Below are 26,435 nucleotides of genomic sequence, written 5' to 3' on the forward strand. Positions count from 1 at the left end.
CATGGTGCCCCAAACAGGAAATGCCCCAAAACACAACATGGACACATCACATTTTCACAAAGAAAATTGACCTGTTTTTTTCAAAGTACCTAGCTGTGGATTTTGGCCTCTAGCTCAGCCGGCACCTATGAAAACCTACCAAACCTGTGCATTTTTGAAAACTAGACACCTAGGAGAACCCAGGATGGGCTACGTGGACACATCAAAATGCTGAAATACAAAACTACCTATTTTTATGGGGGGCACCTGCGTTTTTGGTCCTGGGCTTAGCAGCCATCTAGGGAAACCTCCAAAACTCAGACATTTCTGAAAAGTAGACACCCAAGGGAGTCCAGGGAGGTGTGACTTACATGGATCCATCAGTGTTTTCTTACCCAAAATCGTCAGCAAACCTCAAATTTAGCTAAAGACATCAAATTTTTCCCAAATCTCTGTGCGGGATCACTGCACCGGCACAGATTTCCTACTACCCAACATTCCCCTCAGTCTCCTGATAAAAATGATACCTCACTTGTGTAGGTGGGCCAAGTGACTGTGACAGGGAAGAGCAAAAAACATGTTGAAATTAAGGGGGAACCAAAGTGGGTCCAAAAGGACAGTTTGGAAAAAAAAACATTTCTAGGTTGACAAGTGGGGAAGAATTCTTATAGGTATAGATGTGACAATGCTGGGTGGTAGGAATTTTCTAGATTCCTGCAGATTCTGGAAGGTTCCATCACAGACATGTGGGAAAAAATGTGTGATTTCAAGCAAAGTTGGAGGTGTGCAGGGCATTGTGGGTAAGAAAATGGAATGGGGTGAATGTAAAGCACACCACCCTGGACTCATCTAGATGTTTATTTTTCACATTGTCTAGGTCTCGTAGACTTTTCCAGATAGCAGCACCCCTAAGGGGGCAGCAATGGCCTAAAATAAATTTGCCACCCCAGGGGAGCTAACCTTGCTTAAGGGGTCGCTCCCCATCTATAAAAAATAAAAAAAATACAAATTCCCTGGTGCCTAGTGGTTTCTGCCCCCTTTGGGGGCAGATTGGCCTAATAAAAATAGGCCGATCTGCCCTGTGGGAGGCAGAAATGACCTAAAAAAAAATTGCCCCCAGGGGAGCGACCCTTGCCTAAGGGGTCCCTCCCCACCTGTTAAAAAAGTGCCTAGTGGCTTCTCCCTCCCCCGGGGAAGATAGGCCTACTTGAAATAGGTTGGCAGCCCGGGGGGGGAGGAGCAGAAAAGGCCTCATAAATAATTTCTCCCCAGGAGAGTGACCGTTGCTCAACGGGTCGCTCCCCTTCATTGTTTATGTAAAAAAAATATATCCCTGGCGTCTAGTGGCTTCTGCCCTCCCGGGGGCAGATCGACCTAATTAAAATAGGCCGATCTGCCCCCACGAGAGGCAGAAATGGCCAAATAAAAAATTGTTCCCAGGGGAGAGACCCTTTCTCAAGAGGTCGCTCCCTTTTATTGGTTATGTAAAAAAAATCAAAAAAAAAATCCCTGGTGTCTAGTGGCTTCTGCCCCCCGGGGGCAGATCAGCCTTATAAAAATTGGCCGATCTGCCACCTTGGGAGCAGAAAAGGCCTTATCTACGCTTGCTCAAAGGGTCGCTCCCCTTATATGTAAACAAAACAAAAACAAAGATCCCTGGTGTCTAGTGGGCATTTCTGCCGCCTGATTGCTTCATGATGGGGCTGCAGAAATGCTCAAAGAGACGGGAAAGGAAAGGCTGTTCCTTCCCTTTCATGCCTCTGCCTGCCTCCACCCCCGTGCCGGCAAAGCATTTCTCTTCTGATCGTGCTGGAAGCTGAGCTTCCAGCGCATTGGGAGCGGCGTCTGATGAGGTCAGCGCGCAATTGTGCGCTGATGTCATCAGAATTAACTGGGGAGGGATAGGTTCGGTGGTAGAAGGAGAAATTATTCACCTTCCATCCCTTGCCCCTAGGCCCATGGGTGGAGCACGTGGGCCCGGTGCAGGACGAGCTAGCCTCGTCCTCGGCACACAGCAACCGTAGCTGAGGGCGAGATCAGCTCGTCCAGGGCACCGTAGGGAATAAACTACCTTATTTTTACAATTAAGTCACCCCTAAGGTGTGCCCTATGTGCCCCTAGGTTTGGGTGCCATGTAACTATAGGCAGGGACCTTATTAAATAGTTTTATAAGCCCTTGAGTTTGGTATCAAATAGTTTTAAAACGCTACCTGAAAGTTGCCAGCTTCAGCTCTGTAGTGTTCTTCTCTGATTGGCCAGCCTCTGGCAGCCTTACCAGGCTGCCTTTAGGAGGTGTGAAGTGGTCTGGGCTGAACACATAGCATGTGCCTGGGGAAGGAGATCTTCCTCATCAGATGGTGAAACAGAATGGGGGAGAACAGCCAAACTGGTCCTCAAAAATTCGAAGGACATTTGGCGCAGGTCAGGACCTACCCCATTTCCTGCAACCCTAGTCAATTAGGTGTCCTCTTGATTAGATTAGGAGAGGGCAGGAGATGGGTGTGTTTAGGACTTTTTAGCCACACTAGTGGGTTAGCTCAGCTAGATCTAACCTCCAAAAATCACTTTCAGCCATGTTCGATTTTTGAAGAGTGTTGCTCCCTGGGATTGATTTTTGTCACACTTCCTAGGAAGTGGTCATCAATGGGGGAAGGAGCCTGCCTGTGGTTGGACACCCAGGCCCCCCTGCTTTCTACCCCAGGAGCAAGGATAAATATGGAAGAGCTACACCTACACCTCAGATCCCTTCAAGGAAGAACAACAGAAGAAGAAGGACTGCCCTGCTGGACCCCTGACCTGCACCTGCACACTGCACTCTGAGGACTGCACCAGCTGCACACTTGAGCTTCACCACAAAAAGGACTTTGTTTGGCTTCAACTGGTTCAAGAAGAGACTCCCTGCTTGCTACAGGTGAAACATAGCTAACTAGAGTCCCCTGCATCAAATCCTGAAGAGACTGACCAGCTGACCACTGTCCAGTGGTCATTTTGGAGTTTGAACATTCTGCAGTCCAGGAGTTGGAGTCTGAACACTCAAGGAGCAACTCAGGACTTGTGAAACCTTGGGAAGAGCTATGGACTCCTAAAGGCCCTTCAAAGACCTTCTGGAAGAATATCCAGAAGTTTGGAGAAGATTGGAGAACTTTTGGTGAAAAGCTCCATAAAAGAACCCACCTGCTGTCGAGAGTCAAGCCAGCTTACGTCAACCGCGACCCGGCCTGTCTTGCAGGTTCGCCCCGCTGAAAAACTCTGGAGCCCCAGATTTCCAGGATTTCAATGGAGGCTTCTGGAAAGGCAATCCGATGATGTTGACTCGAAATTGGCTTGCCGTGGAGGGTCGTCCGACGTCGGAGAGAAAAAGCTCCAAAAAAGTGACTACGTCCGAAGGTAAAGAGTTGACCGGGACTTCCCATGCAACATATCCACGGAGGGCTCCAGGGAAGTCAGATAAAAAGATTCAGCTTTGGCCTGGACGAATATCTTCATCCCAAATAAAAACATCTAAGTCCAAACGTAGAAATTTTCACTGCGGTCTCCTGCAATGCTATGAAGAGGGCTCCAGGGAGGTCGGATCGGATTTGTGAATTCGTCCCGCTAATGAAACCCTTCAAGAAAACGATTAAATCCTGCTTGCTGCAGATGAGCAGGGCTCCATCGCGGTCAGCCTGAAACTTTGACTTTGCCCCAGTCGAGGTGCGACCAGATGGGCGCTTTATGTTTCTATGCGCTAGAAAACATTAATTCTTTAAAAATTCATATCTATGGTTCCCCTTATCCCATTTTATTCGTTTTGGTGTCAAATTAAAAATAAAACTATTTCCTGTTCTTATGAATTGGTTTTGGATTTTAAAACTATTTTCTGTGTTTTATTTCATTACTATTTTGTGATACTTGAAAGCTTTACTCACTTTGGTGCTCATTATGACATCGGCGGTAAAAAACACTTACCGCCGGGGTGACAGCTGCCAAAATGCCGCCACCGTGGCTACTATCCATCCACCATATTATGAGAACTGCCTGACGTCTGCTACAATAAGGGTGGAAATCCGGCAGTGTTCATGGTGGTGGATGGTGGTAAGCTAGCGCTGCTACCACCAGAACCGCCATGCCAGTATTATGACAATTCATACAGCCTGGCGGTGTTCTGCTGGTGGGGCGCTGCTGGCGGTAGCAGTGCCCCTTCCCTGCCGGAAGACCTCCTCACTCAAGGTAAGTCAGGCTTCCGACCAGGGAGGAGGGGTGGGGGGTTGCTGTGTGTGTGTGTCTGTCCATGAAAGTGTGAGTAAGTGTGTGAATGCGCCTGTGTGTGTTGTGTTGTTTGCGTGGTTGTATGCGTGTGAGTGTATGCGTGTAAAAATGGCGAAGTGAGTGCATGTCTGCATGTCAGTGCGATCGTTGTAAGACTGTATGTGAGCATGTCGGGATGTATGCATGTATGCCAGTGTGAGTGATTGGGTGTATGCGCGGTGTGTGTTTGCAGGTGAGTGCGTGTATGGGGGGTGGAGGGGTTTGTGTGTGAGCATCGGGGGTTGGAGGGAGTTTGGATGGAGGAGGGTTGGGGGTGTCAGGTGAGTGTTGGGGTGGTGGGGGAGCCATCTACCAGTGACAGGGAAGACATTACCTGTCACCAGTAGGGCTTACCGCCATGGTTTTTGTGGTGTTGCTAACACCACAAAAACCATGGTGGTAGGCAGGCTCATAATGCTGCCAGTGGTACTATGCCGGCCACCGGGCTGGAGACTCACATCTCCGGCCCGGCGGCTCATACTGCCAATCTCACAATGTGGTGGTGTTTTCCCAGCAGACTGTTACCGATCATGCATTAACACTCACCGCTGGGGTCATAATGACCCCCTTTGTCTCCTAAGTTAAGCCTTGTTGCTCATTGCCAAGACACCAAGGGTTGAGCAGGGGTTAATTTATTGAGAGCTAACAGAACTTAGTAGGGGTTAGTGGCCTTTTGATAAGTGCAGGTAATTACCTGACCTTACCAATAATCCACTTTCCAACAACAGTTGTCTACTTTTAAGGAAAGCAGGCCGACAACTATGACCTAGTTGCCTAGTGGTAGATGAGGTTTCAGGTCAAGGATATCCACTGGCAAAGCTAGTTGAGACTCTTCTAAGGCAGGTGAGCAAACCATAGGCTTGGTGAGGTGAGCACCCTACAGATTTACAGCAGGGCTTCATTCAATCAAATTCCAAATAACACCCAAAGTATGCCTCCATTATACAACAAATACTGAAAATCAAGGTTTTAATACTTTACAGATCGCTTCTATATTTAAGATCATAATTTTGAGGACATCAGTTCAGAGACTGTAGATTTAAGATTTGTTTGCTGAAAGCCAGTAATAAAACAAGTTCTAATTTAGTAGTCTGAATCTGTCCTGATGAAGCTTTTAGAAAAATACTTTGAATTTGTCCTTATGAGGTCTTTTAGAAAAATCTGAATTTATTACAAACTAAGGTATTTTATGGTACGTTCTTAAAAGCAGTGTGTTTAAAGAGGAAATCTTAAAACTTTAACTTAAAACACAAATGACCTGCAGACTAATTTTTATTCTTGATTATCCACAAAATGTATCCAAGCAGCCTATTAAGTTCACTTCACACATCTAAAAAAGTGATTAAAAGGTTTTGTAAGCCCTTTGTTACAGAAATAATTTGCAAATTTTGTTGTGTGTGTTCTTGATGTTTAGATTGATATTCAAAAGTCTGTCAGTCATGCTCATTTGATGAACAAATAGTACAAATGTGTTACAATTGGCATGTTATTTATTATGTTCATAATAACTGTAATTGATTTACTAATTAAAAGATGAATGGCAGCTTGTGCTTGTACACTGAAACAAACGTGTGTTATTTTAGTTCACATTGTAGTGATTTAATCTTGGCATCTCATATATCATAAATTTGGGCACATGCTCTGCTTTTATCATTTCGTAAACGTTGTCAAATCTGCTGTTTTATCATGCTCCTCCAGTCTACACAGTTTCCTTCTCATCATGTTCCCTCGATATGGAAGAATATGTTTGGAGGTCACTTGGGGCCTCAGCTGACAGTTACTCATCACAATGATGACGGATAACCCCTCTGCTGAAATCTAAATCCCATTCTGTTCATTGGGATTTAGATTTCAGCGGACGGGCTATCTGCAACCGTTGTGATGGAGTAACCCATCCTCTGAGTTCTAAATCAGGTCCTTAATCTACTTTTGTGTGTATTCCTGGTTAGTTCCATCAGAAAACTCTGGGACATATTTATGAGAGGCTTGCGCTGCTATAACGTCACTTTTTCTGATGCTCTGGTGACGCAAACTCTGTGCTCTACCTCTCCTAAGGCAGGTGGGTGCACCACAGCCTTGGTGAGGCAAGCACCCTACTGATTTACAGAACGGCTTCATACAATCATATTCTAAATAACACCCAAAGTATGCATCTACTATACACCAAATACTAAAAAGCAATGTGTTATTACTTTCCAGAGCACTTCTACATTTAAGACGATAAGTTTAAGAGCATCAGTTCAGAGATTAGATTTAAGATTCTCAACCATATCTATGAGGCCGCGCAAAGCCACTTTGCATGACTTTGAATGGTCTCATAGATATGAAGTAAGACAAAACAGCACAAGTCACTGCGTTGCTTTATGCTACACCAGGTAGGCATTTCATTAGCATTGCGATGGGTTCTCCCACGCAACACCAATGGATTTTGACACTGTCCCAGATTTCCTTAATCACGTGAACCTGGTAAAATCCATATAAATCTCAGTCCCATATGCTCTGTTAAAGCTGATTACTGTTTCCTACCTGCATAGCTACCACTGATAAATTGCAGGGTTTAACTCCACAAGATCTTTAGACTCACACTAAAACCAGTCAAAATATTAGTTCTTCTCTCCTAGTAGGTCATTAATATTAAAATACGATAGTCTGGCTTACCGCTGCTGTGAGAGCAATAATGGAAACTGCAATACTGGGTAACTCATCCTTTTAGACCCGACCATTAAGTACTGCACACATCTCATTGGAAGTAGGGCAGACTTTTCTGCATAAAATGTGTCTCTGTTAAGTAAAGTGTCATTTCAGTCTTAAATTTGGCACTTTATCTGGATGCTGTTATTTGTTAAACATTCAAATATTTATTCAAAGTAGAGCCACTGATTTACTTTTGAGGAATAATATATTTGTGCTTAAACCAAATATAGGCACCTTTTTACATCTCTACCTGGAATCCCTAGTTTCTCCTTGTGCCCATTAATGGTCTCACACCCATTAATGGCCTTTCTAAACAAGAATTACTTTCAAAGCTTCAGAGAGGAAATCTGTCCATCTTGATTGGGAACAATATCTCTGCTGGGCATCACATAAAAATCTGCTTTTGTCCTAATGATTTCTTCTTTCTGCAACTCTATCAGGCTGATTACGAGTTTGGTGGTCCGTTGATCGGCATGTTGGCGGTCCGACTGCCAACGAGCTGGTGGAGCAGACAGCCATATTACGAGTCTGGGGATGACCGCCACGGTCTCCTGAAAGCACAAATAGGCCGGCAAAGACAATGTTTGTGCTTGGCCTATTAAGAGGCTGTACACTGCCAATGTGACTGTGGCAGTCCAACCACCACCTACAAGCTGGCAGAAACATGCACGTCTGGAGCTGCCATGGATCCCTTCGCAAACATCATGCTGCTGCTCCTGCTCACCAAAAGACATCAAAATCAATGCTGACATGGACAACAGCAACCGTAAGTACACCTACCTACCTGTAACAACATCCTTTTAAAAACAGCACGCAGCGCCTGCAAACACATCATGGGGGACCCCGTGGACAGCAACTACACCTATTATTTGATACATACACACTTACATACTGCAACACAGACACCCACACATTAACAACACACATACTTCAGCCAGCACAAACACACACTGCACAGCAGCACTTCACATTTACGTACGGCTACATAGCACAGGCTCAGGGACACTGAAGGCCACATAACATATACACACACAGCATCAACAACATAACTACTGCACATATACAAATACATTCCACATACTCACACCCAACACCGGCCACGGGCTGTTCACACATACAACACACATATACATCCATGTCCCATGGCACACATACAACACCACCATCAAACCACCCTGCAATGGGCACACACATCTCACACACATAGCACAATGGTATCACAATGCCATGTACAATACAAAGAGAGACAAATAGACAAAAGAGACAAAGCGCAGCACAACAACAATACATGCACAGCTGGGATGGGAGCATCAGGACCATACATGGAAGGAGGCTGCACTGGGACACATACCTTGTTGAACAGGGTCTCAAACAACATGTACATGGGAATTGGCCCTACTTGGATCTCAGGGACCAGCAATACCAAAACCAATTGTCATGCACAGCCACACAATGGGGATGGGCAAGTCAATAAAGCACACACAACTCTCACGCCATGAGACATACCCCTACACCAACCAGCTGCAAGGAACCCACACTTAAATGGATGCATGTGCCCTCAAATGCAAAGCAAACTATCACAACTCAACACACTCCATGTCTGCACTGACAAAATTCAAGAACAAACACATCACATGTAGACAATATCCATATCAGGTGTACAAGTCCTACACCATACATGCCCACATCACACAACACAAAAAGAAACACATACCACAACAAACACAACACAATACTATGACACCAACATTGCTTCTACACACACATATCCATCACACATCAGACACCCTTCCCTAGTGGGGCAACAGCACTGCACACAAACTCACATATTGCAAAAAACACCACCTGGAGCAGCAAGAAGGCCAAACACACACAACTACAGGCACACAACTAATGTCAGCCAGGGACACTAAAAAAGCTAGGGAAGGAAATAAAGGACCACGATGTACCAAACAAACCACTGGTTGGTTTTAATGACATTTATTTTGTTAAATAAAGTCCAAGGCCTTATGGCAAGTCCAAGCATGTTGCCTAAAAGGCACAGTGCAGGGCCCTATTTGACTCCTGACTGCCATGTAACCTCCACAGGTAGGAGCATCAAGGGGCAGGTAGGCACCTCAGGGATTATCTGGGGCAGGTGGGATGATTTGGAGGGGATTAGGTTTATGCTTGGGAGGGGGATCCTTCTTGGCAGTGATGGGCTGCTTCTTGGTGCGGGGAGGGGCATGGATGCCAGTATATGGAGACATGGTTCCCCCATGTGGGTCTTGTTCTTATGTGAGGTGGCAGACAATGGTCTTTGGACAGGTGGAGACTGGGCTGGTGGGTGGGTTGACAGTGAAGGTGGCAAAGGGTGGTCAGTGAGCATGCATAATAGTACATTTGTATGCCCTTTCTGTGGTTGTAACTTACCCAACTCCACTCACCCAGGTATTCCTGTCAAGTCCTCAGGATGCAGGATGGCCAAGACCTTCTCCTCCCATCATGTGAGCTGTAAGGGAGGAGTTGGGGGACCACCCATCAGGATTGCAAGCTGGTGCCTGGATGCCATGTAACGGACCGCCCCACTGAGGTGATTCCACTTCTTCCTGATGTCAACCCTTGCGCGCGGGGAGCTGCCTACAGAATTCACTCTGTCGACTATCCTTTGCCACATTTCCATTTTCCTAGCGATAGTAGTTTGCTGGACTTGGGATCGGGCTGCTCTGTTCCCATGGGGGCAGAGTCAAGACTGATTGGCATTTGGCTGGGTCCAAACTTGGGTGGCATGGTGAGCAAAGGAGCAATGGATTAAACCCAGATCTGTGACTGAGGGTGAGTGTTTGAAAAGTTTCAGCACTCCGCCCATCATCCTTTTGCAGACTTTTGGCGACCGGCAAACTCATAATGAGGCCCAATGTTTTTCAGTTTGACTCTTTTTAAATAGACTTATTTGGATTGTGCAGTCAAATGAGCTATGGTCTGTAATCATTAGAAAGAGGCAAATGGTTAGATTACAGTAAGCTCGCATGATGGCATGATTCTCCAAATTAACCTTATCTGCTGACTCTTTGCCTTTTCCCTTTAGTACAGATCTCCTGGTTCCTACCACTCTCTGCTCCATGACCCACCTCCAATCCATGTCATCCACTAAGCATTCACTGTGCCTTCAAGGCTTACTCCTGTACATACATTCATTGGATCCCCACCACCAACTCCATTAACTCGCTCCTTTCTCACTCCCCAAAATCAAAACCTGCCTCAATAGAAAAAACATAGCTCTCATAAAAACAGAATTCACACTCACCACATAACATCCCACTCCAACACAAACCCAGTCCACAAACCACCTACTGCACAATCCCCCATTCATCCTTCAGCACTAAGTCCTCCTACAACCCACCTCCTTCCCCAACTAATTAACGTACTCAAACATCCCCAACCTCACATCCGCTAGCACCCATTCACCGCCCATCCACTCCTCCTCCCTATTTATTGTCATCATTTTGAATGAGAGACTCATGTGCTCAGAATCCAAATTACAATCTCATCAGAGCCGGCTCCATGAATAAGAAGAGACTAACATCCTTTGTTCTCCCCGGCACGTGTATCACGCCCCACCACGCTTCCTACCGTTTCCGTCTGCCCTACACCAGCTGATCCTCTGTTCTCTTCCCAGACACTAGCACTGCGAAGTGCTTTACAGTGCCTGCAGTGCAGCACCTTCAGCCTGCCCCGCCTTCTGTGGTGTCTGCTGCCACTTCAGGCCTTGCTGGCCTTTTGCTGATTTTCAGCCTCCCCAGTCCTTCCCGCCTCTCTGCGTCTCAGGCCCCCACCACATTTCCTATCTTTTCCTCCTGCCCTCTGCGCCCCCGCCCACTTCCCCGCCCCTCCCCTCCCTCCTCAAGACCTATATAACGGCAGTCACTGTGCGACACCATTGAGGACATCCTCTGTTCTCCCCCCAGGCACTAGCACCGCAAATTGCTTTACAATACCTGCATTGCAGCGCCTTCTGCCTGCCCTGCCTTTTGCTGTATCTGCTGCCACTTCAGGCATTGCTGGCCTTTTGCTGATTTTCAGGCTGCCCCCACCCTTCCCACCTTGCCCTCATCTCAGGCCTCCACTGCATTTCCTGCCTTTTCCTCCCGCCATGTGCCCTACCGCCCACCTCCCCCTCTCGCCTCTCCCTACTCATGACCTATTTAATGGCGGTCGCTGCACAACACTATTGAGGACATCCTCTGTTCTCCCCCCTGGGTGCTAGCACCCTCAAGCAATTTACACCACCTGCAGTGCAGCGCCTTCTGCCTGCCCAGCCATTTACTGTGTGTTCTGCCACTTCAGGCCTTGCTCTCCTTTTGCTCATATTTAGGCTCCCCCTGCCATCCTCGTCTCTCCCACGTCTCAGGACCCCACTGCGTTTCCCTCTATCTACGAAGGACCCATGGATCTGACGCCCAGCATCTGCCACCCAGCACCAGTACTCTGCCGACGAGATCAAAACCTCATATCCAAGGCCCCAAACCCTATCTTCTTGCCCAGATGCACCAAAGGTTTATTCTCCTGCCACCACTACCACTTCTCCTTCAATGCAGGAACCACCACAAGTTCCACCCAGCGCACGTCCAGCCACAGACCTCAACTCCACTGCACACTACTAAAAGCCCAATCCCTCTGCAAGCATGCCATAGGAATCCAGGACATGATCACCGACCTCACACGCAACATAATGTTCTCTACTGAAACATAGCTCACCCCCACATCAGAACCAAAAATCGCCACTGCAACGCCCCCAAATAGAAGATGATCCACTGCAATAGCCCCAACAGGCATGGTGGAAGCATTGCCATCATCCACAAGGACTCCCACCACTGCTCCACCTCGAATAATGACACAACTCTTATCATGGAACCCCTCAACTTCCAGATGAAAGCTGATGCCAAAACTACCATCAGAGGAACCCTTGCCTATAGATCCCCCCCACCCCCTGCCACAGCTTTTGTGACTCCATCCTGGACTTCATTGCCCCTGTGGCTATCGACTCCAACCACTACATCTTCCTTGGGGACCTCAACTTCCAACTAGAAGACCCAGACGACTCTAACTCCGCCTCGCTTCTCGAGAACCTGAACATCATCACCTCTCTCAACTCTTCAATGCCCCCACCCACAGCACAGGACACACTCTGGACCCCATCTTCTTCAACAGCAACAGAGCTCAAGCTCTCCAACACCATCAAGGCAACATGGACTGACCACCACATCGTCCACGTCACCATCGAGGGACAGTCTGAAGCCCTGATGAAATCCCCGACACTCCACCGGCACAACTGGAGCAAAGGCACAGAAACATCCTGGATCTTTGTCCTCAAAAAGCGAGACCCATCCCAGCAGACACCCTTGAACACCGTGTCCAAAATTTCTCCAACTGTATCTCGTCTGTAGCTGACACCATAGCCCCCACGAAGTGCACCACCAACAGGAAACCCAACAAGAAAGCCAAGTGGTTCACCCCAGAACTCCTAAGTCTCAAATGCCACTGCAGTAAACTAGAGCAACACTGGCGTAGCAACAAGACCCCAATCAACCTCAGCTCTTTCAGGTCTGCCCTTAACAGTTACCACCACTGTATCAGTGAGACCAAGAAGAAAATTCTCAGCACCTGCATCGAGGCTAGCACCAACCACCCCAAAGAATTGTTCAGCATTGTTAGAGAATTCTCCTGCCCACCCACCACAAAGAACACAATCCACCCCTCCAAAACCCTCTGCGACACTCTCTTGGACTACTTTCACCACAAGATTGCCAATATCTACAGCAACCTTAACCCCCAGCCCACCAACCTCGTCTGCCCTGCACGCCAACTCACACCTCCCTTCCCCTCTTCTCTGGATCTCCAAATGGAATATCCATCATGACCTCCATCCACTCTGGATCCTCCTTCTCACCCTTGCCCTATCCGCTTCTACAACCTAGTAAGAGATGTAATTTGAGCCTCCCTCACAGAAAGCCTCAACTCCTCCATCTACACAGTCACTGATGCCTGGAGACCGAGGTCAAGCCTCTCCTGAGGAAGCCCTCAGATGACCCTCACAAGCTTAAGAACTACTGTCCTATCTTGCTCCTCCCTTTCTCTACCAAAGTCTTGAAAAAGGCCATCAACCGCCAGCTCATGGACTTCCTTGAACACAACAGCTTGCTTGACTCATCACGATCCAGTTTACAGCCCAACCACAGTACCGCAACCTCCCTGAACGAAGCAACTGACATGAAACAGCAGATCAACGCCATCTCCTCTGCATGTTTCCACATCCTCCGCATGCTCCACAAGATCTTTTGATGGATCTCCATTGCGACCAGGAAGATAGTCACCTAGGCCCTCATCTCCAGCCATCTCAACTATGGCAACACACTCTACGCCGGAACCATGAAGCAGCTCATGAATCACCTCCAGACGATCCAGAACATGGCAGAGAGACTCATCCTCGGCCTCCCCAGAAGACCTAACATCTCTCTCCACTTCAAGGCCCTCCACTGGCTTACTGTCCAGCAAAGGTGACACTTCAAGCTCCTCCAGACATGCCTATATCAACAAATGCATCACATTCCACCAACTTACCAGAGAGCTTCGCTCAGCCAACCTTGCCCTGGCCTACATCCCCCACATCCATCGGGGGTGCCTCAGAGGCTACTCATTCTCCCACCTTACTGCCAAGTCCTAGAACAACCTCAGCCTTCACCTGCACACCTCCCCTTCCCTGGAAGACTTCAGAAGACAGCTCAAGACAAGGCTCTTCAACCTCCATCACCAGCTGGCCAAGGCTCATAGTCTCCCCCCAGCACCTGAAGACCCCCTGGGGTGAAAAGTTTGTGCTCTACAAATCCCGTGACTGGTTGATTAAGAGGGTAATTTAGAATTTTTCAAAAGCACAGCATTGGCCAAGAAGTGGTTGATGCCCTGCAAGCAGCAAACAAACTCACAGTTTGACCACCCATTTGAGAGGAGGATGAAGTGTCAGGTTTTTAATGGGAGAGCCTCAGCTGGCTGTGCTGGTCGGAACCTTTGACTTGACAGACTATGTACAAAACAGTTATCAGTTAAAGTACATCACCATTTCTGTCCTATGTAGAGCAGTCATTGGGCCATACATTTTTCTTTCTCTGAACCACGAGGGGAAAGCCTTCAACCCTACAGAAGAAACAAAGAAACGTACTCCAAGAGCTGAAGGAAAACGTTCATCAGACTCATTATTTTTTTGTATTTCAATAACAAATACCCAAATTGGGAGGTTGGTATTTAACAACAAAAAACTTTGTGCAATAGACGGATTAAACATGGCACTTACTCAGCAAATCTTCTGTGCCTTCAGCCAGCCACAGTAGTGGCTTTGTTAAAGGGAAGGAGATCCCTATCTGCCTGGCAGCAATCTCTAAATGCAGAGGGCATTCTTCAACCAGCGAGGCAGGGGCATATCCTCTGCTGCCAGGCGGACTAGCATAGTATTTGGGAAACTGTAAACTAGGCCCTAAACATCTTCGATCTAATCTTTGACACATCACATGATCTCTCTTCATAACTGAAATCTGGTTCAACAGCATGTCATGAGGCCACCACACTGTCACCTGCTGCAATCACATCAGAAAACTATAACTTATTCTTGAAGCTGTGCTTAAAAAACCCATAAAAACAGCAAACATTGATGACATAAACATGCCTGAATGTGATCCCCTGTTGATAGGATGCTTCCCCATTGTCCTACTCCTATTTCATCTGATTTACACACCACTTCCAAGGAACCAGAATTTAAAGGATGCATTCATGAAAGCTGTGACAGACATCACCCTAAATAGCAACATTTCTTCCAATCTAGCTTAGAAAGCATGAATATGTGGTTTACTCTCTATCTATAGTCAAACAAAGTAAACCATATCCAACCTCAAGTTCAGTCAACTCATGAAGAGACCAACACATGAAGCAGGATACAGTAGCAGCTCTCTGCAATGGCGGAGGAGCATTGCCCCACTGGCTCAGAACCAGCTGCTGAAAAACCCACAATATTTCATTGTTATTTGGTTTTTCAGCTGCTGGCTGAGCCAGGTGTGCAGGGAAGGCTGGGCCATGGGAGGGGAGAGGAGAGCAATCACTGGAGTGCACTTAAAAGTGCACATGTCAGTTTGACTGGCTGTCTTAGGCTGGCCAAACTGACATGCCACTTATGTTTTCTCCAACCCAACTGTGTTGCCCAGCTGAGTTGGAGAAACAGCACTGACTCCAATGCACTGTCTGAGTGGCAATCCAAGCTGTTCAGACCAAGCCTGGTGCTGCTCTCATGCTAGGTATAGCATGAGATCAGTGCCAGGATTGTGTGGGGAGCCTGTGCTAGTGTGCCATTGACTGCTGGGTTACCATCAGGAGAGAAGAGGAGCGAGGTGGTCTGCAGAGTCGGCAGCAGGGAAGGTATATTTTGTTTAATTATTGCCCTCGTCTCACCCACTCCCCCGCTTGAGATTTGCAGTGGCCGCCACTGGTGGATATGTCCTGTGTGTGGTACTCACCTCTGTCGACAGATGTATGACACTATAACAAGAAAAACAATTGAGATATACCAAAATATTAAGAATAAATATCAAAAACCTAAATATAAGCCCTATACTTAAACAGCAAAGAAACACATAAAAAAAAAATACAATACTATTTAAAACAAAAATAAAGAAATGCTCAAATATTGTCACCATATTAAAACTAGTGAAACATAAAAACAATCACAAGAATCAAAACACCAAACACCAGAAAACCGACATTATCAAGATAAATAACATATATAAATTACATTTATGCATTATCTATAGATATAACAACAACATTACTTAGCATTTACAATAAATGGACAAAAAAACAATGTATTCTTCAAACAATCCATCAAATTGAAGTGAAATACAGTTAACAAATAGACATGCGTTCCCAATCAGAAACCAGGCTACAAAAACTATACAACAAACTGCATCCCGAACAGCAATTACAGCAAGTCAACTTCCCTCTGCCAGACTGACACTCAATTTAGGGAGAAATCTGAACTGCAATAAAACACTAAATGAAAAAAATGACACCTAACAAAAAAAAATATATATATATATTATAATATATTACAAATAACTAAAACTATGCAATATATGTTTATTACCAAAATACTTGTGCCCTAAGTTAATTATAACTCGCACCTCCGCCATGCACTGATTTTTACCCCACATATTACATTACTCATAACATTTTCCATGTCATCATTGAGAATATCACTGTAACATCTGCAATTAAATTATTGCAGAGAAAACTGTGCATGGTGGGAGCAGGAGCTATAGTTACCTTAGGGCACAAGTTGCAGCTACAAGAGCTAACAATAACTGGTTAATTTCAGTGTATTTGTACATTTATAATGTTACTGTGTTAAGCTGTCAGTGAAATTCCCACCTAACTATAACGTTTTTTAACCATTGGTTATTTCAGTGATAATATATATGAAATGAATAAATGGTAGAACTCAGGATATATCTATATCTATATCTATATCTATATACATCTATCTGGCGGTCGCCGGTAGGTAGTCATAGTTAGCACCATGTTTCCATAGAAAAAGCATTTTTTGACTTGCATATATCTTTATCACTGTCTGACAAATCCTCACAAAATATTCCAAAAAAGTCATGCCGCTGATTCTTATTACGTATGGAAAGTTTCTGGGTGATCCGACAAGCGGCGCCAAGTAAAGGTTTTGAACATGATTACAGCCCAAACCACTGGACAGAATTTCACCAAATTCAGCAGAAAGGTATCTTTCGGTATGCAGATTATGCTTTTTTGTTATTTGGCATAAATCTATTCAGTAGTTGATAAATTTAAGGAAATCCAAATTTGTTTACTTAGGGCCATGGATCCTCTCTGATGACTTTGTGAATAATAACGAGGTAATGCAGAGATCTGCAGAGCTCTGATTGGCTGCCAACACTTCAGCCAGGAAGTGTTGGCAGTCAATCTTGTGAATCCTTGGGTCCCTGAAAAAGAGTGGGGAAAAAAAGAAAAGGGGCCAGGGTAGAGTCACCCTGACCCCGTAGGAGCTTCGAGAGCTCCCACCAAGTCAGAGCAAACACAACTCCACTCCCAGAAGGTGAGAGCTGTCAAACAGCTCTCGCTTGCTGGGAGCACAGGTTTTCTCTGTTTCCCTGCCTGCTGAAATTTGGGTAGGGAAATAGAGGAAATGGTTGCTCTCAAAGACAGAGAGCTGGGACTGCGTGGGCATTTGGGCTTCCCCGGCAGTCCTTAACAGTGGTGGCACCCAGTGGATATGCCCAGGCCCCAGGGGGTGGGTCCCTGGGGCTGAGATTGGTCCAAAGAGGGTGGCTGCACAGCCCCCATTCCCTATTAAAATGTGAAATCCCTTTGTTGAGGCAGTGGTTGGATTAATGTGTACTAATTAATCTTATAGATTTCACTGAGCCATTTTTGCGGACCTCCTAGCACTGCAATGCCCTCTTTGCATACATTATGCCTGGTGCAGGCATAATGTGGCGCCAGGGGTCACAAAATGATGCAATGCATGCATTGCACCACTTTGAAAATATGGTGTGGCAAGTTTTGCCTCGTTGAGCCACATTACTGTAAACAAAAATGATGCTAATGTGGCGCAAGGTGTCGCTAGGGCCTTGTAAATCTGGCCCATAGTTTCTTAACATGAATATAATTATAACTGCTGAATTTCTATAGTTTTGTGAGAGTGAACCTAACTATAATGTTCGTGTAACCTTTGTTTTTTCAAGTGAATTTCTAAAATCCACTTCCTAGTGAATACATATATATAGTATATGATACCTTTTCAAGAAAAAAAGAAAGAACCCTTGTTTTTCTGACTATTTATTCATATGATGATAAGCCTTTACCAAATTATCTTGAAATGTTCCATGAAATATTGCAGTTAAATCCTTTGGACTTATTACACATTGACAATTTTGTTTGAAACTCATAAAAGTTTCCCATCTTTACATTTACAGCTTACAGTCACATTGTAAATAAATATTAACACTTTATTTTCCCATTCATGTAGATGTTAAAAAACTGCAAAAAGTTCCATGTTACCCTTTCTTTGCTATGTATCATCACTTAGACAAATATTAAAATGAAAAAACAAAACAAAGTTTAGAGACTACAATAATTATTAATCAGGACACATCTTAACGTTTAACAGAAAATACGACCACCTGCACACAAGTGAAAAACAAAGTAAAGTTCTTGTTAATCAAGATAAGCCACCTGGGCCGTTTTCTAAGAACGGCATTTCGGACACTGATGCGTCAGAATCTGGTCCCTCATTCAAATAAGTTCTTTCATCACCCAGAAGTAATTTATTAGGAGAATTCAGATTACTCAGCAAGGACAGAACAGACCAACTAACAGGTGACGGCCATCCTCAAGGAAAAGGGAGAGGCAAAGGCAATGCCACAAAGAAATGCGCAAAGGAGAAATGGACCAATCGACTCCCATGAGAACATGAGAACCAGTAAAAGGGACAAGAAATTCACAAAATGAACTTTACAGAGCAGAATTAAGTACATTTATCTTCATATACTTTGAATAAGACAGAAATTGGTTATCGTCTGTCCTACTCAAAAGTTTGGTTATACACAGAGTTCATTATGAAATTAAAATGGAGAAAGTTTTTTTTCCTTTGAACCTGACAAGAGTATGACAAAACCGTGAGTACTTATCAATGATGTTGAATTTTAGAAAATGTGAACAATAACTTGTGGGCTAAAATAATAACCTCAAAAACAAATACATGTACTATATAACTGTATGAAAATTTTCAAAACATGCCCTCAAAAGTAATTTGCTATTAATAAAAACAGAAATGGCAACCTTGTTATAAAATAAGTGCAATGTAAATGATGAGATACATTAAAAGACGTGGTTAGAAAATGTGTTTAACAAAAAATGATACTTACGAAAATACATTATAAAAACACTATATACTGTAAATTACTGTAACTAGGTATGCTACAAAATGAAAAACTAAACAAATGATAATACTTTATAAAGATCAAGGGGCAGATGCCTTCGCAAACGGTGCAAATCGCAAAATTCGGCCGTTTGCGAATGCAAAAATACCTTTCAAGATGTATGAAAGGCTTTCGCTGTGCAATTTTAAGGAATCGGAAAACTAGCGATTCCTTAAAATTGCGACCCCATTTAGAGAATCGCAAATTGTGATTCTCTAAATAGGAAATCGCAAATAGGGAATTCCTATTTGCGATTTCCAAAGCACATGTATCAAGCATTTCCTAAATGCGAATTGGGCATTTAGGAATAGCAATTACCACCAAATCCAATTTGGTGGTAAGCATGTGCAATTTTTAAAAGTGCATTATAAATGCATTTGTGAAAATGACATGTAGCGCACACATTCCCCTAGGGCATGTGTGTGCTTCACATGTCCACAAATATTTTTTTGGGGTGCATCAGAGGTCCCCAGCACCCTGGGGTTTGCATTACCTAATTTGCGAATTCCTAACTGAAATTCGCAGATTAGGAAATGCAAACCCATTCACACCTACAGGCCCATAGGGATGAATGGAGTCCCATTCCCTAATAGCGATTCGGTAATAGCGATTTCGAATTTTAATAAATGGCCCCTACTGACTCGCAAATTTCATATATCCCATTTTGCATTCCTTAAATAGCGATTTCTTGAAATTCGCTATTTAAGAAATGCAAACCGGGAGCTTGATACATCTGGCCCCAAATGTACTATTCCATCTACAAACGTACCACTATTGGAGAAACTGTTGGACTTTGGGGAAGGTCAGATCTACTTTTCACACACCAAACAATTCCACATTTGGGAAAATGTTGGACTTTGGTGGTTGACAATTACTTTTCCTACTCTAAAGTTACCTAAATTTGGGGAAAGTATTGGCCTTTGGTGTGGGGAGGAGATGTCAGATTAACTATTCCCACTCCAAACATAACCATGTTGTGTAGGACTTTAGAGGGTCAGAGTAATTATTCTGAGGAGAAAAATTAACAATAGTGGATACGGTGTTGGACCTTAAGGAAGCCAGATTTATTATTCTCACTCAAAGTCGGAAGCACATTGGGGAAAGTGCTGGGCTTGGGGGAGTCGGGGGATAAGATTTACTATGCCTACATGAAATGTAACCACATTGGAGAAACTGAGGGCCTTTGGAGGAGATCAGAATTACTATTCTCATGCAATATTTAACTTTATAGGGGAACATGCTGGACTTTTGTGGAGGTCTGGTTAACTATTCGCACTCCAAACTTAACAACATTGCAAAAAGTGTTAGCCTTTGGGAAAAAGGTTCCAAATTACTCTTCCCACACCAAAGTATCACATTTGAAAAAAGATATTAATTCTGAGGAGGTCCTCTAAAAACAATAATCTCATGAAAAAGAAAACAAATTAAAAATGAAATATTATAAAAAATATCACTAACAAAAATCTCATAGTAAAGTAAATAACTCACAAAAAATAAATTACAATAAAGTAAACATAATTATTATTTTCCTTTATCCAACTGTTCCTTAAGATAACAGACTGAATTCTACATCTGGGCTTAGACAGCTAGATACCATTGGTTACTTTCATAGGAATCAAATGTATGACAAGAATGCCATGGCTCAATGGATCAATGGATTAACAGAAAGGTAAAGTAATTCAAATCAGAACATTGGACTCTAAAGTGAAAAGGGAGAAAGTGACAAGACAAGATAGGATCATTTTGCTAGGTCACAACAGGGCATACTAAACAGCAATAACTTTAGAAACCACGCTACTTGAAATACATAGCCACTATAGAATGTCATTCAAAAGAATTACAAAGACTTCCATCAGAATTCAGCAGTTGTAAATGAAAAACATCCATTACACTAGACTCATAAGCCTTTTGGTACAAAAATGTCAACTAACTTATCTCAAGAGAAACAAAGCTTGAAGAACACCTCAAAAACAAAGTGTCAAAAATACAAAACACAAAAGGATGTGACCAGCAAAACAAATGGCCTGAAAGTCTGCAAGTATTCACAACATTCAAATAGCTGTCCATAACCAAATTCAATGTGCAGATCAAAGCAAGTAATCCAACGTGATCCCCAAAAGGTCACACTCCAGTGGACAATCTTACAAACAAAATCGAAATACATGTGCTATACCCATGCTGAGGAATATTGTGATCAGTTCTCCAGACTCATTCCTTCCCACCTGAATTGAGTAATGCCTTCACTTGAACTCTTTTAAAGAAAAAGAACCTTGACACATCAAACCCTTCCAAATATTGGCTATCCAATGGCCCATTTCTGTGAAAACTAATAAAAAGAATGTTTTCTCCAAGCTCGGCACAGTGTGGAGGAGAACATTCTACCATCAGACCAACAGTCTGGGTTCTGCTCAGACACCAACAGTTAGAAAGATCTGGGGTAGATTTAATACCTCCTAGCACCTCCTTTTGCCACATTAGCATCATTTCTTTTATGGTAATGTGGCCCAATGAGACCAAAATCGCTGTGCCAACTTTACATGTGGCGTAATGCATGCATTGCGCCACTTTGTAATACTTTGTGTTACATTATGCCTGTGCCAGGCATAATGCATGTAAAAGGTGCATTCCCCCATTAGGGTGGCCAAAAAAAGTGGCGCAAAGAAGTCTAGGAGATTTCTTTGCATCATTTGTTTGGCACTTTTAACACCTGCTCAAAGCATTCATTAAAAGGAGGCACACCATTCTTTACAATGGGCCTCAATGGGCTTTACAGGAATAGCATACATTATTTTGATGCTGATCCTGCAAAGCTCCAAACTAGCGTTCAAAATTCTAATGCTAGTTTCCTAACTACAGCCATGGTGCGCCATATCCTAGGTACGGCGCACACATGGTGGCGTTATGGGGGCACTAAGGGGAGCAAGAAAAGCGGAGCTGCACTGGGTGCAATGGCAGTTTTCTTAAATCAGGCCCTGGGGGGGCAAGATGGTGAACGAGTAACACTGCTTCAGGCTGGCTCCCCCCTGTGCTCTGAACAGATGGGAGTTTGAGGAGCTGAAAGGTGGGACTGCTGTCCTCCAGAAGAGTGGCAGAATGACAGGAAGTTCCTGTATGTTCTCCTGCAACACTACATTCTTCAGCAATACGAGCACCAACTCGGAGTGGCTTTTACTGGTGTTTCGGGCGGTGTGCCGAAGTGAAGCAGGTTCCTGGATGAGCGTCGGGGGTCACTGTCGGTGGACTTGTGGCATTAGACTGGGTGCTGTAGGACGTAGAGGCACTCGTAGTAAACAAAATATGGTGTAGAAGCACATTGGAGCTGCCTGAGATAGAGGAAAAAGTTCTGTCTCAGGATCCCATATGTACCCCACCTAATAGGCCAGGGCAGGATCGGGCCAGTAGGGGCGCTGCTGGTAGACAAGCCAATTATGGTTTTGCTAAGAAGATGTGTGATCCACTGGGTGCAGTAGAGAAGACTTTCAGCACCCCTGATACTGCTGGGGCTCTACAGTGAGGATGGGCGTGACTGGCCCCTGCAATCCCGGCCCTCAATTTAAGGAGGACCCCAACCAGCCAACTGATGAAGGCACCCGGCTAAGTGCACTAATTCAGGGGAAGCTGGATTGTGGAGGCTTGATTGCCAGTGGGTAGAAGTGTTTGAATCTCCCCGGCGGGGAGAGCTCAGTCGACAATGACCCCAGAGAGCCTAGGACCAGAAATGATCAGAATCCAGACCTCTCCCAAGAGAGGGGATAAGTTTTACAAGTTTTACTCCCTCATCAACAATTTAGAGTCTGTTGGTCTCCACTCTGGTTCGAGTGAGGGTGAAGCCAGTGCCTCCTTGTCTGCGGCTAGTGAAAGCAACTTTTTTGTGGCAATGGGACCACAGACAGGTGCTGCAAGCAGCAGAAGAGGCAAGGGAAGCCTGCCTTAAGTGTAGTAGGTAGAGATATAGACCACCAGATGGCAGCTGCTCTAAAATGGGACTATCCAGGCACCCGACTGCTGGACCACGATTGTGGGCTTTAGAGCTCATTTTCTTTCGAGGGTACTACTCATACAGGCATCGGGGACGAATCAGGTGAACAACACTAAAGCTTATTTATGGCACAATCAAGGAACACCAAGCAGAAACCCGGGTTGAGAGCAGAAGAGTCTGGCTAGCTACTAAGCAACTTCAAGAGACATTGAAGAAGGTGTTCAAATCATGTGCAGAGATTGGTGAAAAGCTTAATGCTATTGGGGAAAGGACATCAATAGTAGAAAATGATGTGGGGGTCCTTAAAGGTCAGGTTGAAACTAAGGAAGGACAGCTCTCCAATACCATGTGGAAGATCAAAGACTTTGAAAATTGCCAAAGGTGGAATAATTTAGGGTTCATTGGGATAAAGGAGGGGGCTGAAGGCAATGACAAAAGAGCACTTATTTTACACCTTCTTAAGGGTGCCTTCCCTGAGCTTGTGTCCTAGGACTGGGAGATTGAGGTACAGAGAGTACATAGTTTCCCACTCATGCGCAAAAAGCAAAGTCACCCTGATGAAGCAAACAAGAGCTATCCTAGAGCAATTCTCGTCTACTTTGGGAATTTCCTTTCTAGGTAAGCTATATTTAAAAAGGCTTGACCTGATACCCAGCAGTACTTTAAATATCTCTCATTTTTTGTGCACCCTGCCTTTTGCCATGTTACTATGAAGCGCAGGTGGCGACTAAGACAGTAGATTAACCCTTCGAGGAGGCTAGGGCAGAAGCTTTTTTATTAGCCCCTGCCTGCTTTAAAACTATCTACAAATGTAAAATCAGAACCATTACCTCAAAATTGAGGCCAAGGAGTTTCTGAGTAGTTTTCTGCAACATTAATTACAGTTTCACCTGAACATGTTAATGTTTTTTCCTTGATGAAGAGGGTGGGTGGCTCATTTCCATTCTGTCGGATTTAGACGTTTTTTTTATTATGATTTATTGAACAGGAATTACAAGTGACTTATTATTTGTGCTAATTGACTTATTATCTTAGTGATGAAACAATTTTTGATTTTGTGCCTCCAGACTGGTAGTCTAATAGGCTTGGAACAGAGGGGGTTCTGTGTTCTTTTCAGATTGAATTCTGCTCCTGTTGACTACTGGGGCCCCTTTAGGAATTGGGGGCTGTTGTGGGGGTCTTCTTTTTCCTTTTTCAGTAGCTCCTCTGACTGACAGGGCTGGGCATACACAGGGGGAGTTGGGGGAGTTTGCAGGGGCACACACAGGAGCCATCATTTAGGTCATGGGGTGCCTGATTGCCCTAAGTGGTTGATGGGGGGAGGTTCAGAGGTTGGGGAGTGGGTATCGGGGGGAGGTCAGGAGGAGAGTTTGGGTCTTGGTGGGGTTTGGGCAGGTCTCAGTGAGTTGTGCGGCAGGGAAGGGGAAAGGGTGTGGTCACGGTGAAGGTAGGAAGGAGAGTGGATCAGTACAAAAGATAAGTGGACTTGAGAAACAGCAGTTTGTTGAGAAGATATCTCAATGGTATGCATTACTTATGGGTGCCAAGGAGGCAGGAGTAAGGGTTCTGTGGATGGGTCTCTGTCAGTGGGGCGAATCGGATCCATTATCATGTCTACATTTTCTATTGCTACTGTAAACATCTATGACATTAATGATGGGGGTAAAAGGAGATGGGTAGCAGAGGATTTGAAGGTCCTGAAGGCAGATATTTACTGCTTCCAGGAAACAAGCATAGACCAGTTTTATTTGAGATTGTTGGAAACATTAGGTTTATCATAAGTAGCAAGCACCACTCAGGACACAAAGACCAGAGGGGTTGCAATTCTTGCACGAAATAAGCTATGTGATTTTGGCCACAATCTGGCAGCTAGAGTCAGAAGATGGGTAATTGTGGAATGACGATATAATATGGGGTCTTTTACTCAATGCTCACTGTACGGTCCAATTCTAGATGATTCAGGTATTTTGGAATTTTTGGCAGTAGAATTAGCTGTATGGCAAGCTCCCTATATTTTATGTGTTATGTTATGTTATGCAGATTTATATAGCGCCTGCCTACCTGTAGGACTTCAAGCACGTAGAGATTAGACACTTGCAGTCAGTACCTGGAAAAGAGGGGATTATGCTTTGAACAGCCAGGTTTTCAGGGCCTTCCAGAAAGATAATTTTTGGCTGTTCATACGTAAGCTCAATGGTAAGGAGTTCCATAACTTTGCCCCCTGATGGGCCAGGGATATTCCACCCCATCTGGCCTTCTTCACTCTAGGGGTCACCGCTAAAAATGCTGTGGAGGACCTAAGCGACCTGCTCAGTAAGTAAAAGGAGGCCAGTGTCCTCAATAATGCCGGAACTCTATTGTGTGACACAGCGTCTTAACTTCTATCCGTTTGGCTACCGGAAGCCAGTGGAGAGAGGAAATTCCTGCTTTTACTGATTCACTTCTAGGTATGTTTAAAAGCAGGTGGGCTGAAGCATTCTGAATTACCTGCAGCTTTTTGATCCCGTATTCAGGTGCTCCAATATACAGAGCATTTCCATAGTCCAGACGTGAACCGATCAAGGCCTGTATAATGATCCTTTTGGCTGTTAAAGGTAGGATTGTAAAAACCTTCCTTAAAAGCCTAAGGAGGCCAATAGAGGTGGCGGAGACTTTATTGGCTTGATACATCATAGATAGTTGTGGGTCAAGCCATACACACAGACTCTTAATGAGTGCTTTGGGGGGTGGCAAGTCTCCCAAACTCTCCATAATGGATGAAAACTGGGTATTTGTGAGATACTAACTTCAATGGACCCGGAGGCACCCTTCAGGATGCAACCTGCACCTACGTAGGTCATAAACCATGGGTGTTAAAAGCTTTTCGTAGTATAGAAAAAGAAATAGGGTTGATAGCTGTCTGGGCTAAACTTACAGCACCAGAACCAGGCTTTATGTATTATTCAGCACTCCATGGCTCTTTTGCTTGGCTGTGGCTGGAGTGCTTTTTTTGTCAAGAGACATATTGAAGGGGGCTCAAATAGAGTTACACCTCCAATTGATATCTGATCGCAATCCGCTGGTAGTGAACTCACCTTACAAGGGCTTGATAGGAATCCCCTTTCCTTGGTCTTTCAAGAGTGCCCTTTTGATGGATCTGGCTTATATTGCACATATGAATGCATGGATTCCTGAGTTTTTAAACTTGAATAGAGATAGAGGAAGCACCCCACCTGAGGTAGTTTGGGATGCCCTTAAGGCAGGGGTACGGGGAAAACCCTTAGATTTAGACTTAATCAACAGAGGCAGAGCCATTTGCTGATCAATGAACTCTTTCAGAACCTTATTCACTCGGAGGCTCTGCTTGTTACTGCAATAACCTATGGATTGACCCCGCTATGGCCCAGCAGCAAATAGAAATCACCAAAGCCATGCTCAACGTAATTACTGCCAAAAAGACTGCAGCAAAATGTTTTGCTAGGAGGCAGGAG

The sequence above is a fragment of the Pleurodeles waltl genome, chromosome 8, assembly GCF_031143425.1.
Source record: "Pleurodeles waltl isolate 20211129_DDA chromosome 8, aPleWal1.hap1.20221129, whole genome shotgun sequence".
Taxonomy (NCBI): Eukaryota; Metazoa; Chordata; class Amphibia; order Caudata; family Salamandridae; genus Pleurodeles; species Pleurodeles waltl.